Here is a 20,254-nt window from a genome sequence, read left to right as displayed (position 1 = left end):
CCTTGTCCTTCTCTGTATCCACACACTTTGCCATGTGACCTTATGATGACCTGTGGGTTTATTCACCCCATTGATATTGGCCAATGAGATGTTAGAAGATGTGACCTAAGAAAAGGCTTGAAATATCCTTGTGAGGATGGGTGGGAAATATACTTGCCCTCTGGGGTTTCTGGTTATTACCGTGAGACAAACATGTCTCAGAGAGCCATAAGGGGCAGATGTAGGCCCGATCTGCAGCCTAGAGGCAAATCCAACAGAACCCATCTGAGATCTGCCAGAACCCAGACAACCTGCAGACTTATGAGCATGACAATATATGCTCATTGTTGAATCCACCGATCTGGCCAGGGACTGGGGGATCATTTATTATGCACCATTATTGTGGGAAGTAGCTGGTTGAGTCACTCATCTAGTATTCTTGATCCTTCCCAGCTGTTGTTTGTTGCTGTGACTGTAAGGAGAATAAAGCTGTAGAATTCTGAACAGTGTTTGTCTTCAAGACAAACATGGACTGTGGGAACTCCTTCTGCCAGCAGAAGGATGCAGTTTGAGCCAGGAGAGCTGTGGGATAACCCCCTTCAACATGTAAGATGAGGCTTGAGGCAGCTTGGTTCAACTCCCTCATTTTCCACACCTCCGGTTAAGATACAAGACAGAAGTAGTTTTAATGTGTGGGGATTTTTGCCATGCAAAGGGACTGGTAAGAACATCCAAAATTGTGTGAGCCAGGCCTGTGATCCATCAAGTTCAGTGCTCTGTTCTGTTTTTAAAACAATAAAAAGGTCTGTTTTATGTGAGAGCACAGAATTGCCCTCGGGAATGTCAGCCTCAGGGAGTTGGCAAAGCTAACCATTACCGAGAATTAACTATAGGCTAGAGCACTAGGCTAAGCACTTCCCAGATACTCGATAACATAGCACTTACTGTTCAACAGCACCCTCCCATCCCCTTTTCCTTGTTAAGCAAACCCTGATTTGGTTCAGCTAGCAATGTGCTTAGGAAAGGTGGCTCCTCCCTCTTCCCAGGAAGTGAACTGCGATTGGTCTATTGGTCTAAAGCAATTATAGAATCACATTCTCCTTCTCTCTGATTGGTTTAAGAGGTCATTAGGAGACCCAAATCTGCCCAATGGATTAAGGGAGGTAGGGCCTGCTCCTCTCTCTGTCTCTCTCTGACTTTGTCTGTCTCTCCCTCTCTGTCTCTCTCTCTGTGTTACCCCCTAAAGAGGACAGCCAACTAGAAACATGCAAAGAGACTTAAACAGTCCTTCATGAGATTGTTAGCCCTTTGCAAGTCTGTAGATTTCCTGATAAGTGAGGCAATAAGTGTGTTTATTGCTTAAGCCTTACTATTAGTCTCAGCTGATCTGGTGGACCATATTATTATCCCCAGTTTTATTGATTATAAAATTAAGACTTGGAGAGGTGAATTAACCTGCTTAAGGTTACCCAACTTGGAACCAGGTTTGACACCTAGGATCTCTGATTTGATAACTTAACTCTCAACCACCATGCTAGGCACCTCTAGAACTTACAACTCAGATCTGATTAGTCTTTCCCTACTTTTAACTGCAATATAATGTAAATATTCCCAATTCCTCTAGAAAACTGTGGTGTGTAGCCCTGTCTCTTAGCAGTTCATCACTCACTCGAGGCCTGCCACAGTGGGAAGGAAGGGTGTTTTGATTTGAACAGACATACTTTCTAAGAGCCATCTCTACCAATGACTAGCTTTGTGACATTGGGAAAGTATCTTCCTCCTTCTGAAATACAGAAGCCTAATATATTAATGGGTAAATAATAATGATGATGAAAGCTATAAAGGTTTTACAATTTTAATTCATTAATCCTCACATTAACCCCATAAACTGGGTTATCATTATCATCTCCATTTTATAGTAGAGAAAACTGAGTCAGGGAAGGGTTAAATACTTGTACAGGATTTTCCAGCTAGTAAGTGGAAGAACCAGAATTAAATCCCAGGCAGCTTGGCCCTAGAGCAGACACGTTTAATCACCACACTACGCTTTCTTGAAGAGTTATTGTGAAGATCAAATGAAATCATGTATGCAAGTCTCTGTCACATAGTGCTAATCAATAGTAGTTAATGCACTTATAATTATTCTAAAATTGTACTATATTGCCTTTATGTGCCCTAGAATAACTTTTTATAAGCAGTATTCAAAGGCAGCATCCTAATTCTGTGGTCTGTGATTTAGTCAACTTCTTTCTGCCTGCATTGATTCTATAAACTTTAATCATATCCATTTTCATCTTTAACCTTCTAGAATTCAAAATTCTTTTCCATTACCAATAAATGTGTTCTAATTGCATCTAAGCATCAGGGTTCCTCTAACTCTATCTTTTTGGAAATAACAGAGAGATAGGGAGAAAAAACTGCCCAGAACCAGCTTTATAATAACCACATCTGGGTTACATTAAATAGTCTTTGGTACATAAAACCCTCCATCTGTGCTGCTCCATAACCTTTCCCTGCCTGACTGTCTGGAATGAAGATGATCCCTACGGTGACCTTGAGGACCGCACACTGAAGAAAGCAGAGCCTCTGTTAGCCTCGGTCCCTGAAGGGACCGCAGGGTGAGGGTCACGTGATCACCTGCACAGTATAATTCTGTGAACAAGAACTATACTTTGAGAGTATTCAAGCTAAGAAGTAAATGTCATTAGCAACATTATTACCATTATTACATTTCACATCAATATAAGAGATAGATTTATACATCTTAGATGGTAAATAAGAACGGGCATAGTGATGAAATTGCCAAGTTCTGACTCAGTGAGTTCTATTATCAAGTAAAACCCTGGGACAGGCGGGGACTCAAAAGAAGACAACTTAAAATCATCACTGGTGCATGGAAAAAAGCTATGCTTTCCCTCCCCAGAGGCTCTCCTTTGAACCCTTCCTTAATAGCACAATGCATTTTCTCTAAATTCTATCATACAAAAGTAAAAAGCTTTCAGATTGCTTTAGTTACGTTACAAAAACGGTGGGGTTTTTTTTCTTCTTAAAAAAGAAGAAAAATGACCTGATATTCATTTAAGCTCTGTTTTATCCTTCATTTAAAGTAAAAGCTTTTATTGAAATCTGTCTGATCACCTTAAACACCATTTTGAAAAAAAAGAATTTGGAAGCGCAGATCCAAAAATGTCTAAAGAGAGATGCTCTAAGAATCCAATTTCACAGAAAATGCAGGTGTTAGGGAGTGTGGCCCATGGAAACAATGCCTCAGGACAAGAAGCATCTAGGAAAGACCTCTCCACCTCACCCTGCTTCCCTCCTGCCATCACCAGACCCTCTGACAGAGTGATGCAACACGCAAGTGTCACAATATAATCTTCATGAGTCATTCTGTCTTCTCTATTCTATAAAAATAAATATCAGCACCCCCCAATCCTCTCTCACTTCAAATATAACCACCAACCTTTGGGTCTCTAGTGATATCTCACCAGAATTTAAAGGAAATGTATTATTATTTTTGAGCTTTTGAACATATGAATGAATTCACACTTTTAAAAAATCTTTTGGCCTATTGACTAGTTTCAGATAATAATTCTCCTCCTAATTAAACTGAAGTTAAATTCCCCAATTTTGAACCTCTTCTTATGCAAAGACTTCAGTCACCATTTACTGGTACACTAACATCTATAAAATATGGATAACCACTTTTCACATTTTCTTGGGCTTTAACAAATAAGAACATGACTTTGTTTCCGATCAGGACTTCTCTTTTCTGGCATTCTCTCATTTCTCTATAGTTGCCCCACCTTAGTGATCTAAGAGCAAACACTTTTGTTATAACCAATCATATTATTATGTAAAACATACAAAAGCAGTGGGGAAAGATGCTCATCAGGGAGTCCCTGTTAGAGAGAGTCTGGTTACCTACCCAGTATCCATTCTCCTAGAGGCCAGTGGCAGTAGGATTCTGTTGGTTTGAAACCTCAAAAGTTCCCTGGGGGTAATTCGAAACTGCTCCAGGTACACAGAGGGCAGGAAGAGACCAAAGAAAGAAGCAGACACTCTAGACTGGTAGATGACAGGTTAAAATCAAGGGAATTTACATACCAGGTTTTTATCGGGCACCGGCCCGCCAGAATCTTAAAGTTTATACTTAACGTGGTTCAGTCACGTATCCCATCCAGGTGGTCTCAACAACTCATGCTCTCTCAAGGATGCATCCTTGACAATGGCTCCCACTGTGAAATATTGGGCAGAAGGTACATTTCAGGGACAGGGGATAGGTGAGGAGCCTCCAATTGCCCAGATCAAGCTCGTGGGACAGCATGTCACACCCTCTCGATGACCTCCTCCAACAGACTCCAATCTAATTTGGGACGACAGCATGCTTTGTTCACCTGCCCTCATTCCCCCTTCTTGCTCCATGGAATGCCCACTTGAGGGCTGAACTTTCAGCCCTGAGGTGACCTTGAGAATGGAAGTCAGAAGTGAGGTGGGTAGAGCAGGAAGACAGAAGATCTTGGGTCTCCCAACAATCACATCATCCTGGATCACCTAGATTTTAAATCAGAAAAAGGTTTCTATATCGTTTAAACCCCTACAATTTGGGGGGGGCGGGTTTCAACCCATGCAGCCACAAACAGCCCTAACTGATACTAAAGCAAACACAGAACACTCTTGTGGCTTCTGATGCTATTGTTTTGTTCCACTTCAATTCTCTAAATGCCTTTCAGTGCTCTGTGCCAGCAGGTTATGAAAAATGCCTTTTGTTTTTTCATGTATTTCCCCGGGGTTTCTGTTCCTGAAGAAATTGCTGGTTTTCAGTCATTCCACCAATTCAGGATCAGGGTAGAAACACTGGTTTTCATGGAAAAGAATTGTACTCAAAGTATTTGTGAGGTTAAGTAATGAGGGAGCTGGCATAGTGTTGTATTTTATTAAAAATAGGCCCCAATGCTACAGTAGCAGCTACATAATTAGAGATAGATGTTGCCATGTATGTCAATCTATGATGACTTACAGAGACTGTGAACTTGTGTTTTTTCTCACTTGAATACCATCTTTTACTTTAATGCTGACATTATAATATGCTAGATAATTGACAGAATAAGGGTTTGGACGATTTCATTCTTTATCTAACTAAATAGCATGACTAAAAGGGAAGACATATATTCCAGTTTCCTTCTGATTTTAAAGATGGAAATAAATAAATAATCTCACATCTTTGTTGACCCAGCTTTGTAATGCCAAACTGAATCATATAGATAAAGAATAATATTGAGCTGGGATTTTGCATTCACAAAAATAGTACCAGGTTAGCAATTTAAGACATTTTAAAAATTGAATCAATTTGTACATATATTTATTGGGTAAATACAGATATTTTATAAACATGTATGCATTTCCCCAATATAGGTTACCTCCACTGGCACATATTAAATATCAGATTCCCATGTACAGATATGTACAAGGAGCAGAGAACAGCCAAGCCAAGCAACAGATGGCAGTGATTATGTTACAAATCTAAAAACAAAAATAACTTGGAAAATGGTTTACTTAAAACTGTAGTAAAAAATTTCAGGTCATAAATATGAAGATGCAAAACACCCTCTTTTCTTGACTACAGAGAAAATAATGAAAATACCCTAATAACAAGTAGTCACTTTTATTTAGGGGAGTGGTTAAAAAAGAAAAATTAAGTTGCAAATAGACAATGGAGAGAACCTCCCCCCAAAACAGAATATATATACTGTTATTTGAGCTATGTTGTTGCCACTGCACCTTCCAAAGGAGGAAACAATGTAAGATTTGCATCACCCTACATTCTAATTCTAGTCTGAGTGAAGATAATAATGTTGTCTCCTGTTACCTATTCAATTTAATTTATTATAAAGAATATACTCTTTAACTGTATGGCAGAATGAATAGGCAAATTTTAAGGTCAGAGAGTAAATATTTTAGGCTCTGCAGGTCACATGATCTCTATCACTACTCAACTCCACCACTGTAGACTGAAAATAGCTATAGACAGTATAGACACACACACACTGAGTGTGTCCATGTTCTGATAAAACTTTATTTACAAATAGAGGTGGCAGGCTGGATTTGGTCCATAGACTATAGTCTGCAAACCCCTGTTCTATAGGAAGAAAAAAGTTCAAGACTTCTCGAACCTTTCCCTTAAAGTAACTGAGAATTTATTGCCTCATAAGTGTCCTATTTCTTTATTTCTCTATGGCATAGAATGTGTAGGTCCAATTAATTCTACTAGTAAACTATAAAGAAGCCCACATAATATAGCAGATTGGAAGCAAAATATGTTTTATACATGAAGACAGGCAACTGTCTGAACTAGGTGAATATAAGTGAATATAAATTTTGGCCCATAACAACCCCTAGCAACAAAAACAGCCTGACAACAGCAAAACCTACATAAAGAAAAATCTAAGGATATCATCTTGCAAAATCACGTTCCCCATAAAATAATGTTTGGTGTATAATTTATAATTATTCAAATTAATCTTTTCTGCAAATATGTGAGAAATTCAGTTATTAAAATAGCATTTCTCATTATATTATTTGTATAAATGAAATATAAAATTGCACCAAGCATATAGAGATATAAAATTTAGTTCTCATTAAATATGCCTAAGATATGTTCTCTGGGGGTTCTCTTCAACTCCATACTTATCTGAGGATAGCATAGTCTCTCAAAAGATGTAAATTGAATTCCTGCTGTGTGATAGGCAATCTATTAAACTCTATAATTAGTTTTCTCTCTTTTATGCCAACATAGGAAAACTAGCAATCTAGTCAATGAGAAGCTTATGGTATCATTTAGCACCTAACCACTCAATCTGTGGTCCACAAACCAGCAGCATCAGCATCCCTTGGGAGTTTTTCAGAGATACAGAATCTTGGGCCCCACCTCAGACCGACTGTGTCACAGTGCGCTTTTAGCCAAAAGCCCGAGGGCTTGGTGTGCACACAGGAGCTGAGAAGTACCTGTGCATTGTATTAGTGCCACAGGCAAGCAAGTGATTCTCCAGTGTCCTGGAGTCCTGATTCCAATTTCCTAAGGAACTAATTTCTTCTCAAGGAATATCTTGGCATTGAGGAGAATCTATTTTATTACTTATAAAATAATCATAGTGCCTTCTAGGCGTACATCTTAAGCCTCATCTCCTGAGATGTACGCTCTTTACAAAATAGCTGAAGTCAACTCCATATAATGGAGTCACACGCTAAGCTTTCATGGACTGTTGAAGTTGGGCAAAAAAATCCATGTTGACTCCACACTCCATGGGTAACATACCAACTGGCTAGTTACTGACATTAAAATATGTTTTTATGTGCTGTGGTGGAAAACTAAGATTGCACCACAGGAGAAAGCTAACATGCTGCTTAATATCTATACTCAGAAAATTTGTTTGTTTTAATGCCCTCTCTCTTTTTCATCCCTGAATGTTGAGAGAATAGATTTTTTTCCTCATAGTACAATAACCAGGGCTACTACAAAAAAATGCACTAAGTTGCTAATAGTTGATATTTGAATTTTTAAATATTGAGATTTTCTATTTATATAATGATTTGTCTCCTTTGTATTGATATGTGTTTAATTTCTGATCCCTCATTTAGGCAAAGACATAAAAATTTTGATGAGACCAATTATCTAGTTCTATTTTTAGAAGCATTTTTTAATAATAAAATATGTTCTATATTTGTATAATTGCTTTTTATTCCAGAGGAAGGGACAGAAGGAGAAAGTTGGTCACTGCTTTCTTGTGGACTAGCCTTAGCTGTAAAGTTGCTTGGCAGGTTTGAGTCTCAAGAACTTGAGGTTAAATCTACAGATAAAAGTTAGGCAAAGAACTGCAGTACTCACACTTGGGGGAAAAAATCATCTCACATTTATTGATAGAAAATAGTTGCTTGGTGACAGTGATGGATGTCTGTGTGTGTGTGTGTGTGTGTGTGTGTGTGTGTGTGTTCATGTTTAAAAGTTCTCAAAAACCTGTTTCTTTGGGGAAATATTTGTCCTCATTTTTCAAAAAATTGAATCAGTAAAAACAATGTCATAGATACATTGCTTTTTAGATTTCATGTTTATCAAATATACAAACTCTTAGTTTTTAAGTGCCAAATAAATGTATAAAGCTTCTCATAAATAGATGAAGCTTCCTGTCCCAACCCCACCCAATTTCCCTCTCTTCAGTTTAAGTACTTTTAATCACGTTACCTGATTCTTTTGCCATTTAACTCCATATCGTTAAATAATACATTTAGATCACAACTGACTGATTCACTCTGTTCACTATCTGTTGATTTCTCAATCAAGAATTGAGAAGATGAGGAAGATGAGGAATTTGTTTTTAGCATCATCCTTTCCTCATCTTTCCCCTGTCCTCATTATCCCACCATAGATGTAGATTTATCTTAATTTTGGTTAGCTCTATATTTCATATTTACATGTCATTACTAAACATACGTGTATATATATAGCATATTCATAGTTGAGTCATGCAACTGTCATAATTAGTTTTCATTTCCTGCACAATATTTTGTTCTCTATACCTTGTTTTCTCAGTTGATCAGATTGTTTTGTACTTACTGTTAATTCCACATAGCTACAGTTGTTGAAATTTCCTTGTCTTGGGGACATGTTGATATTCTCTCATCTTTTTCTTGAAGATGTCTTCCCGGGCACTTCTGACCCTCTCCAACCTGGATTCTCTGTCCAGATTTTGTACCACTGTCTTCTGGGGATTTTTCTTCATAAGGTTGAGAATGGATTACCTTTGCCTTGTTACTGTGTTGGAACTCCCAATTCTTCCTCATTTTTGCTTAACCCTTTGATTTCAAGGATTTTATCTTTATGTGGCCTCCTGAGAAAGTATGCAAGGGAGGTATACTATTTGGGACCTGATATGTATGAAAATACTTTTATTCTGCCCTTCAAAATTAATTGATATTTTGGCTGAACAGAAAATTCTAGTTTAGAAATGATTTTCTCTTAGAATTTGGAAGGCTTTCTTCCATTGTCTTTTAGCTTCCAGTGTTGTAAATCTAGTTCTCTTTCTTGATCCTCCATATGAAAAAATATTTTTTTTCTCTGAAAATTTGTTGGACTTTCTCTCTGCCCTCAATGTCCTGAATTTACATGAATTTTGGACTTTGGTTGGAGTTATTTTTATTCACTACGCTGGGCATCCATTGGGTTCTTTCAATTTAGAAAATCATGTCGTAATTCTGGGAAATGTTCTAGAAATTATTCTCCAGAAATATTTTATTTATTACTTCCTCTTCTTAATTTTCTCTTCTTCTGGAACACCTCCTGTCTTGGGTATTGAACTTTCTGGATTGTTCCTCTAATTTTCTTATCTTTTTTTTCCTGTCTGCCTGCTTTATCTTTTTGTTCTACATTCTGTGGCATTTTCTAACTTTACCTTGCATCTCTTCTGTTTCAGTTTTCCTCTCTGCTATCATGTTTTGAATTTTAGGGAGCTCTTTTTTTGTTCTCTGATCATTTTTATAGCATCCTGGTCTCATTTCCAATTCCCTCCATGATGTTAATTGACTCTGTTTATTTTTAAAGTCTTCTTCCAATGGCTAGTCTTTGTTCCCACCTGTTTGCTTTCTCCTGCTTGCTTTGTCTCTATCTTTCGTATCAGACACTTCCCACAAATATCTGGTGATTTTTGGCTGCTAGTTTATTTAAAAGAGTAGAGCAAAGAAAAAAACTGATTAAAAGCTCTAAAGACATGGGCAGAGCTTATTAAATGTGTTTGTAAGACAATCAGACTGGAATATTTCCTTGGGTAACTTCAATAACAGCATTTATAGTCTTTTCTCTTATGTTGGTCAGATTTCCCAGCAAAGATTCTTCCAGGGGTTAGGATACAGGTGTATTTTAAACAAAGCGTGACTTCTAGCTATCATTATTTATTGAAAGCTCACTACATTTTTACTTTATGCATATTACCTCATTATTATTATAATAATCATATGAGATCAGTAACATTACTATCTCCAATTTAAAGATGAGAAGATGAGGCTTAGGAGGCGAACCACCCCCTTATCAAAGTCATCTCATTAGTAATGTAGGAGCCAGGATTTGAATCTTAAACTCACCTTTCTCCACCATAGCTTTAAAAATGATTATTATTTTAAAATGTTATAAATACCCCACTTAATACATGAATTCAGTGAACAAGAGGTTACAATAGACAATCAGTTAATGTTCAGTAAATAAAGCTAAAACAGAACTCTGAAACAGAAGACTAGCACAGGATTTTAGTCTCCACACATAGCCTGTAGATTATCACAGGCCTTTGGGTTCAGAGGCAGTTCAACAGGCTAAGGAGAATGAATACTTGAAAGAAACAAGAATTCTAGTTAGAACTTTGGACAATGAAATATTGGAGTAACAGTAAATTTCCCATATAATCTCACTACGTATATATTATATACATTATTTGACATTTTTAATCCTGACTAGAAGTAGTAAAAACGTTGCAGGTTGCATAATAACGTGAAAGATTATTTTCCTACTTTATGACTAGTTAGAAAGCGGTTGACACCTCTAAATGCATTACGGCTACATTTTATTATAACTTCAAACTTTCTCTTAGGAATGACCATGGCCAGGCTGTATTCTGAAATATCCAAAACCGTCCATGGGGTTATAGTCACCGTTTTCTCAATTATATAATTTAAAATTTTCTGTTTTGATTTATTTTTAAAATTTTATTGAAGTATAGTTGATTTACGATGTTGTGTTTAATTTCTGCTGTGCAGCAAAGTGGCTCAGTTATGCATATATATATTCTTTTTCATATTCCTTTCCATTATGGTTTATCACAGGATATTAAATATAGTTCCCTGTGCTATACAGTAGGACTTTGCTGTTTATCCATCCTATATATAATAGTTTGCATCTGATTTAACTGGTTTTATTATAATTATCTGGTTTTACTTTCCCAAATATTTTTAATTCTATTTTTTCCATATTCATGAAGATACAGGCAAAAAACTTTGTTATTAACAAAGGCCAAGCAAATATGTTATTTTCATTGATCTAAATTCCTCTTTGAAGCTCCATGTTTAAGTGAAGAAATAATCTACACTGCAGAAGCGAAGAATTGTAAATACTCTCCAGCTTCCCCCCTCTACATACACCCTTTTTTGTGTTGAGTTACAAATAAATATGCTGTATCAGGAGTCCCCAACCCCCAGGCCACAGACCGGGACCTGTCCATGGCCTGTTAGGAACTGGGCCTCACAGCAGGAGGTGAGCGGTGGACGAGTGAGCGAAGCTTCATCTGTATTTACAGCCACTCCCCATCGCTCGCATTACCATCTGAACCATATCCGTCCCTCCCCATCCCCATGAAAAGATTGTCTTCCATGAAACCGGTCCCTGGTGCCGAAAAGATTGGGGACCGCTGTGCTATATAACAGCCCTTTGTACAAAGGCCCACATTTCCAAATATTATTAAGTAAAGATAATTTTCCTCCCTCTAAAAATATAAGCAAATGAGATGGAAGTTTTCAGAAAATGACATATGTTTATTCTGTAAATTAAATCCAATATGTAAAATAAATAGCAGCCTAAGAATTATCCTGTTATAAGGGTGGCTGAGAAAGGTGCCACACCACCAGTTACTGCATCTGATTTGATTGCTCAAGTTGCACAAATGGGATATTCCAGATATTAAAAAATGTATGTCAGACAAAGTTGTACATTCATAAGAATAGTCGGCATGTCTTATAGATCCCTTTAAGTACAAACTTGATTTGCTCTATGCAGATGGCTTGTTGTAGTGACACACTGATATAGCAATGTCCAAAGTTTTGAAACCTCCCAGATGTTTATAAGCCCTTACCTACTGCCCACTAGACAATTTAAGTAGAGAAGTGTGATAGGCTGAATGCAAAAATGGCCCCAATCCTCTACTTCCCCCTGTATCCATACACTTTGCAACATGATTTTGTAGCTTCTCCCATCCAGCGGTGGAGTCTTTGTCTACTCCTCAAATCTAGCCTGGTGTTATAACTTGGTTTGCCCAGAAAAAAATGATGCAGAAGTAGCAATAGACTGCTTTTGAGCCTAAGCCTCTACCACGTCTAGCCATCATGAAAATAAGCCTCAGTTAGCCTGCTAGAGGTGAGTAAGAAACCAATGAAGAAAAGCTTAGTCATTCCAGCTGAACCCATCAAAACCAGCTTAGAGACAACCCACCTCCAAATATGCGATAGAACCCAGCCAATGTCAACAGACTTGCCTCCCAACCCACAACTGACTGCAGACATGTGAATGTGTCCAGCCAATAGCAGAAGACCTGTCCAACTCACCCCATACTCAACAGCAATCATAATGTCTGCTTTTTTAAACCACTGGGCTTTGAGGTGGTTTATAACACAACATTGTAGCAGCAATAGATAAATTATGAGTATGGATACCCCTAGTTATTAAACCAAAATCTTGCTAAACCTATAAAAGACTTTTTAAATAAAAAATCAGTTCTTTAGTGTTATTTCTCTTTGCAAATCCAGGGTTTCTTCCACTTGACCAGAGTCACTTAGGTCATGACTTTCATATTTTCTTTTTAGAAATATTGAAATATTCCATTTTCATAGAGTAGAATTCTGACTCTAATATTAGTCAAGAGTAGCAAAACACTATTTACGTAACAGGAAAACAAATTGACCTATCAAATATTATGACTCATCTAAACTAAACTAAAAAGTAACTTTCAATTTTATAACATTTCATTTTTTTTAAAGCACTTATTCTTTTAGTTCCAGAGAAAACTCAGAAAGTAAATTCCTATTATCCCCATTTCTCACATAGAAAGTCTGAATCTTAAAATTAATAAGTGACTTTTCCTTTTTCATGCAACTTTTCATGATAGGTTGAAATAAAAGCACATTTCCTCATTTTAATTAAGACATGCTACTTCATAAGCCCCAGCAACTATTCTGGAGAAAACAAGAGACATATGTAAACCCTTTAAAATATTTAAAATTAATGTTTATCTTTAATAACTATATATTATGGGGTTATAATATCTTATAATTAGGCAGCACTTCAGAGATTTCCAAAATCTGAGGATGTAGGAAGGGGAGATAAATGACTCCTTTCCATAGATGGAAATACCAAAGTTTACAGAGGTTAACAAGTTCACAGGGTCATACAATGGTGGAACCAGATGTGGTTCATTCCAGTTTTTAGACACTCTTACCAGAAGCCTGATTCTGACCCTTTGCTTGAAGGAGATTTATTCAGGTCATTTCCTTAATATTCTGCATGTACAAGTTGCACACCAACACAGCTGAGATCATCATGGCCCGAGAGGAAAAGCCATGCCAAGTAAGTTAAAGGGAGACTACTGCTGGGTGAGTAGTGTTGAGAATTTGCAAGCTAGGACTCACTTGGACACACCACACAGAAGAATCTATTCATAAAGAAATAGACCAAACTGAGTCATTGGCTTCTGTGGTGTGTGTTGTTTGGAGCTCATAGTCAGAACAATCTTTGAATCAGTATTTTGTTCTCTAAAAAAAAGAGGGGTAAATGCACTGTCACATTCAATTAATGAAAAATATCCTTTGATTCTAGCAGTGTGGATAGATTGTGCCTGTACTTACTGGGCAGAGTATGCCAGTAGTTCTCTTGAAGATCTGGGGTACAAATTACAGCCTGCAACCCTCTAGAACCCAGGACTGTAGCCACAACTGACAGCTGCACACAATGGAAGTGGTGAGCTAAACCACAGACCCCATCTGTTATGCTTCTTGGCAAGAATGAGTTACTCTTCCAAAGATTGGCAGCAGCCCTGTTAGCACACCAGGTCCTTCCAAGTACATTAGCTTCCTCAGTCTCTAGTCAAGCGTAGGCTAAGTACTCAAGGGAGTTTTCACTTCTGTCACTGAAGGCTTGGGGTAGCAAATCCTCCATGTTAGATGTCTTCTGTTGACCCCTCCACTCTCCATCCTTTTCCATCCTGCTCTCTGCCCTGGCCCTTGAGATGCTAATCTGGATGGATTTATCAGTAGGAGTATCTGCTCTTTGTTTTCTGGTTGGCTTCAGCCATGGTATATACCAGGATGAGATGGGAGGAAGGTAAAGTTAGGGTATTTATTCTCCTGGCTCACTGCCTTCTGGATCCCTGTAAGTTAGCTGGTCCCATCTCCTGCGGACCCCAGCTCCCATCAAGTTGCCCTTATGTAATGCTCTCTCCGTGGGTTCCTGGAACTACTTCTCCTTACCTCTCCAGGTCTAGGAGTGGTAGAAGCTCCCTGCTGTTATCACAAGTCCCAGTGTCCTGCACTCTTCCTTGTTTTCTTCCTTGACCTTTATAATAGTCCTTTTATTAACCTTTCTCATTTACTCAGCTTGAGTGTGTCATCTTCTTCCTGCTGGGACCCCTGGCTCACACTTTGCTGGATGGCATCTCACTAGACTCACTCAAGGTTATTATGTTCCTTTATTTTAAAACATATGTGACACATTGATTGCAATTTAATGAGCAGTCTACATGCTGTACTGAAAAGCACAAGAACTTGGTTTTCATCCCAGCCATACGTGACTTAGCTTTGTGACCACAGGCAATTAAATTCTATTTTGAAAACTTTTTTCTTGTTATCTGATATATGCCAGGCTCTGGCTAAGATCTGGGACTACACAAGTAAATAATACAAGATATCCACCCCCATAATGCTCATAATCCGAACAGGTGATGTAGAGACATAAATAAAGATCTCGAATACAGCATGCGCAAACTGTGTGATGGCTTGTATAAATGTTATATTTACCTACTTGACCTTCAATTTTCTTGTTTGGTAAATGAACACAATGATATCTGTCCTGCTGATTTCATGAGATGAGAAAACAAGTGATTCGATAGTATAGGTGAAAATATTTTGAAAGACTTAAGAATATTCAACAGTAAAGTTATTAGTAGAAGTATTACTAGTGTTACTTATTATTATGTTACTTGCTTTACTCCTTATCCTTTTTTTTAACCTATTTCCTTTTTATTCATTTATTTATTTAGTTAGTTATTTTTGGCTGTGATGGGTCTTTGCTGCTGTGCATGGGCTTTCTCTAATTGCGTCGAGCCAGGGCTACTCTTCATTGTGGTGTGCGGGCTTCTCATCGTGGTGGTTTCTCTTGTTGCAGAGCATGGGCTCTAGGCATGGGACTTCAATAGTTACAGCACCCGGGCTCAGTAGTTGTGGCTCACAGGCTCTAGAGCGCAGGTTCCATAGTTACGGCAAATGGGCTTTGTTGCTCTGCGGCATGTGAGATCTTCCCGGGCCAGGGATCGAACCCATGTCCCCTGCATTGGCAGGCGGATTCGTAACCACTGCGCCACCAGGGAAGTCCCTCCTTATCCTTTTAAAACGAATTAATTATAGTGTTTGTTCCTCCTCAGCTTTATCAGAAACTTAGGTATTACTTCTCTCCAGGAAAAATTTTGCCTGGCATGATTTTGAAGAAATAAGAATAAACATTTTGCATATCTAATCTTATGAATTTAGTCTCAGATTCAGCAAGCAGTATTTATGATAGACTATAAAAATTAACTCACAAGGTCAATGGAATCCTGTTGATTCCATTGAGCCAAAAATAAATCTGTCCAGATAAGAGTTGAAGATACTACTTCAACTAATTTAAAAAGCAATTAATAAAATAGTTTGCTGGTTGTACTCAGGTGGCTTTCCCTGAAGATAAATGCTCTTCTATATCTTTAGCTAAACTTCTAGGTGAAGCTAAGCATCAATTGTTTTCCTCAAAATGCACAGAGATTATGACTGATGCACAATATTTGTCTCCCCCTTCTTACAGCAATATTAATATCTCTTTGTTTGGGAGAACTTTATTCATGTAGTTTAGGTTAAGCTGCTCATCTTTTACCTCTTTTCACCTTGGGAACACAAGATCCAGGTCTAAAAAAATCAGAGAATCTCAAATACCTGACCACAAATTTGGCTTAAGATTAGTCATGTGACCCAAGGCAAACCAATAAGAAACTTCACTGAAACTATTCTGCTGTGACTACTTAGAAAGGCTCCCATGTATCCCTGGGCATCTTGCCCTCATGAATAGAGGGTATTCAAATGATGGAGAGTGAGATAGATGATTCAGCAATAAATTAAGACAGATAAATCCATGGATTTTTCAATTATATCAGCAAAACGAGGGAAAAAAAAATCCTTTCTTTGCTTAAGCTAATTTGATTTACATATCCAGCTGTGACAATCAAGTCTTTTTTTTTTTTCTATTTTAAACAATGAGCTACTTATATTCACTCCCAGGTTCTTTTTTTTTTGACAATCAAGTCGATTATTGTATACTGCCATATAACTTAAAATGAAAATGACTGAATTAATTGGAAATTAGGATTCACCGTTTTGCTTAAGAAAATTCGAGGAAAAAAGAACTTATAAATATTACTATTTTCAAAGCAATATGAGATGATGCTGTGATTGTAAAAGAAAAATAAGAAGCTATGATCAAGGAATAATTTGAGAAAAAGAAAGGATTCATGTAAATTCAAAATAGAATTACTGAATAAAATGTTTCATTGAGGAGCTGGAAGATAAAAATCATTTAATATTCTAGGACACAAAGTTATTTATTCAGTCAATGAATATTAATTAAATACCTACTATGTGCCTGGTTCTGATAGTATATACTAGATTCTTCAGTTATACTAGTGGAAGCAGACACAGAATCCTGTCCTTCAGAGCTGACCTTCTAGCTGCTGGAGAACAATAAATATAAACATAATAAATAGATAAATGTCAGTGTATTAGGCAAGAAATAAGAACATGGGAACAAATTTGGGAATCCTCTGGGACGGGCAGGTTTTGGAACTTAAATGGGACCACTGGGGCCAGGCTTACTGTGCAATTAAGATATAAGCAACGACTTGAGAAAGAGGAGGGAGTGGGTCAAGAGAGAATCTAGAAGAAATGGGAGTTCCAGCAAGAGGGAATAGTTTGCACAAAGTCTCTAAGGCAGGCATGAGCCTGGGGAGGTAAAGATAGAGCAAAGAGGCAATATTGCTGGATTGGAATGAGCAGGGTGAAGATAGCAGAAGATGAAGACAGAGGGGTGCAAAAGGAAGATCATGTAGGGTTTTATTGGCTATCGCAGGGACTTTGCTCTCAGAGAAAGGGGGAGCCACTGCAGGGTTTGAATAAAGAATGTCGTGATCTGACTTATGTTAAGGCCAGTTCACTCTGGCTACTGTGTTGGGTAAAATGCCAAGACTAAAACCACAGATATAAGGGGAAGAAAAGAAAAAGTATTATATTTTATTTTTTAACACATTTATTGGAGTATAATTACTTTAAAAAGGTGTGTTAGTTTCTGCTTTATAACAAAGTGAATCAGCTATACATATACATATATCCCCATATCTCCTCCCTCTTGCGTCTCCCTCTCATCCTCCCTATCCCACCCCTCTACGTGGCACAAAGCACTGGGCTGATCTTCCTGTGTTATGCGGCTGCTTCCCACCAGCTATCTATTTTATATACTGTAGTGTATATATGTCTTTGCTACTGTCTCACTTCATCCCAGCTTAAACTTCCCCCTCCCCGTGTCCACAAGTCCATACTCTATATCTGCATCTTTAATCCTGTCCTGCCCCTAGGTTCTTCAGAAACTTTTTTTTTTTTTTAGATTCCATACATATGTGTTAACATACGTTATTTGTTTTTCTCTTTCTGACGTACTTCACTCTGTATGACAGACTCTAGGTCCATCCCCCTCACTACAAATAACTCAATTTCTTTTCTTTTTATGGCTGAGTAATATTCCATTGTATATATGTGCCACATCTTCTTTATCCATTCATCTGTCAATGGATACTTAGGTTGCTTCCATGTACTGGCTATTGTAAATAGAGCTAGGATGAACATTGTGGTACATGACTCTTTTTGAATTATGGTTTTCTCAGGGTGTATGCCCAGTAGTGGGATTGCTGGGTCATATGGTAGTTCTATTTTTAGTTCTTTAAGGAACCTCCATACTGTTCTCCATAGTGGCTGTATCAATTTACATTCCCACCAACAGGGCAAGAGGGTTCCCTTTTCTCCACACCCTCTCCAGCATTTCTTCTTTATAGATTTTTTGATGATAGCCATTCTGACTGGTGTGAGGTGATACCTCATTGTAGTTTTGATTTGCATTTCTCTAGTGATGAGTGATGTTGCGCATCCTTTCATGTGTTTGTTGGCAATCTGTATATCTTCTTTGGAGAAATGTCTATTTAGGCCCTCTGCCCATTTTTGGAATGGGTTGTTTGTTTTCTTCATATTGAGCTGCATGAACTGCTTGTAAATTTTGGAGATTGATCCTTTGTCAGTTGCTTCATTTGCAAATATTTTCTCCCATTCTGAGGGTTGTCTTTTCATCTTGTTTATGGTTTCCTTTCCTGTGAAAAAGATTTTAAGTTTAATTAGATCCCATTTGTTTATATTTGTTTTTACTTCCATTTCTCTAGGAGATGGGTCAAAAAGGATCTTGCTGTGATTTATGTCATAGAGCGTTCTTCCTATGTTTTCCTCTAAGAGTTTTATAGTGTCTAGTCTTACATTTAGGTCATTAATCCATTTTGAGTTTATTTTTGTGTATGGTGTTAGGGAGTGTTCTAATTTCATTCTTTTACATGTAGCTGTCCAGTTTTCCCAGCACCATTTATTAAAGAGGCTGTCTATCTCCATTGTATATACTTGCCTCCTTTATCAAAAATAAGGTGACCGTATGTGCATGGGTTTATCTCTGGGCTTTCTATCCTGTTCCATTGATACATTAAATAAGATGGATACTGTCTTGATGACTGTAGCTTTGGAGTAGAGTCTGAAGTCCGGGAGCTTGATTCCTCTAGCTCCATTTTTCTTTCTCAAGATTGCTTTGGCTATATGGGGTCTGTTGTGTTTCCATACAAATTGTAAAATTTTTTGTTCTAGTTCTGTGAAAAATACCATTGGTAGTTTGATAGTGATTGCATTGAATCTGTAGGTTGCTTTGGGTAGTATAGTCATTTTCACTAGATTGATTCTTCCAATCCAAGAACATGGTATATCTCTCCATCTGTTTGTATCATCTTTAATTTCTTTCATCTGTGTCTTATAGTCTTCTGCATACAGGTCTTTTGTCTCCTTAGATAGATTTATTCCTAGGTATTTTATTCTTTTTGTTGCAGTGGTAAAAGGGAGTGTTTCCTTAATTTTTGTTTCAGATTTGTCATCATTAGTGTATAGGAATGCAAGAGATTTCTGGGCAGTAATTTTGTATCCTGCTACTTTACCAAATTCATTGATTAGCTCTAGTAGTTTTCTGGTGGCATCTTTAGGATTCTCTATGTATAGTATCATGTCATCCGTAAACAGTGACAGCTTTACTTCTACTTTTCCGATTTGGATTCCTTTTATTTATTTTTCTTCTCTGATTGCTGTGGTTAAAACTTGTAAAACTATGTTGAATAATAGTGGTGAGAGTGGACAACCTAGTCTTGTTCCTGATCTTAGAGGAAATGGTTTCAGTTTTTCATCATTGAGAACTATGTTGGCTGTGGGTTTGTCATATATGGCCTTTATGATGTTGAGGTAAGTTCCCTCTATGCCTACTTTCCAGAGGGTTTTTATCATAAATGGGTGTTGAATTTTGTCAGAGGCTTTTTCTGCATCTATTAAGAGGATCATATGGTTTTTATCCTTCAATTTGTTAATATGGTGTATCACATGGATTGATTTGTGTATATTGAAGAATCCTTGCATTCCTGGGATAAACCCCCCTTGATAATGGTGCATGATCCTTTTAATGTGCTGTTGGGTTCTGTTTGGTAGTATTTTGTTGAGGATTTTTGCATCTATGTTCTCAGTGATATTGGCCTGTAGTTTTCTTTCTTTGTGACATCTTGGTCTGGTTTTGGTATCAGAGAGATGGTGGCCTCATAGAATGAGTTTGGAAGTGTTCTTCCCTCTGCTATATTTTGGAAGAGTTTGAGAGGGATAGGTGTTAGCTCTTCTCTAAATGTTTGATAGAATTCGCCTGTGAAGACATCTGGTCCTGGGCTTTTGTTTGTTGGAAGATTTTTAATCACATTCTCAATTTCAGTGCTTATGATTGGTCTGTTTACATTTTCTATTTCTTCCTAGTTCAGTCTCAGAAGCTTGGGGTTTTCTAAGAATTTGTCCATTTCTTCCAGGTTGTCCATTTTATTGGCATATAGTTGCTTGTAATAATCTCTCATAA

Source organism: Balaenoptera ricei, chromosome 15 (assembly GCF_028023285.1).
Source record: "Balaenoptera ricei isolate mBalRic1 chromosome 15, mBalRic1.hap2, whole genome shotgun sequence".
Taxonomy (NCBI): Eukaryota; Metazoa; Chordata; class Mammalia; order Artiodactyla; family Balaenopteridae; genus Balaenoptera; species Balaenoptera ricei.
This window is presented reverse-complemented; position numbering follows the sequence as displayed.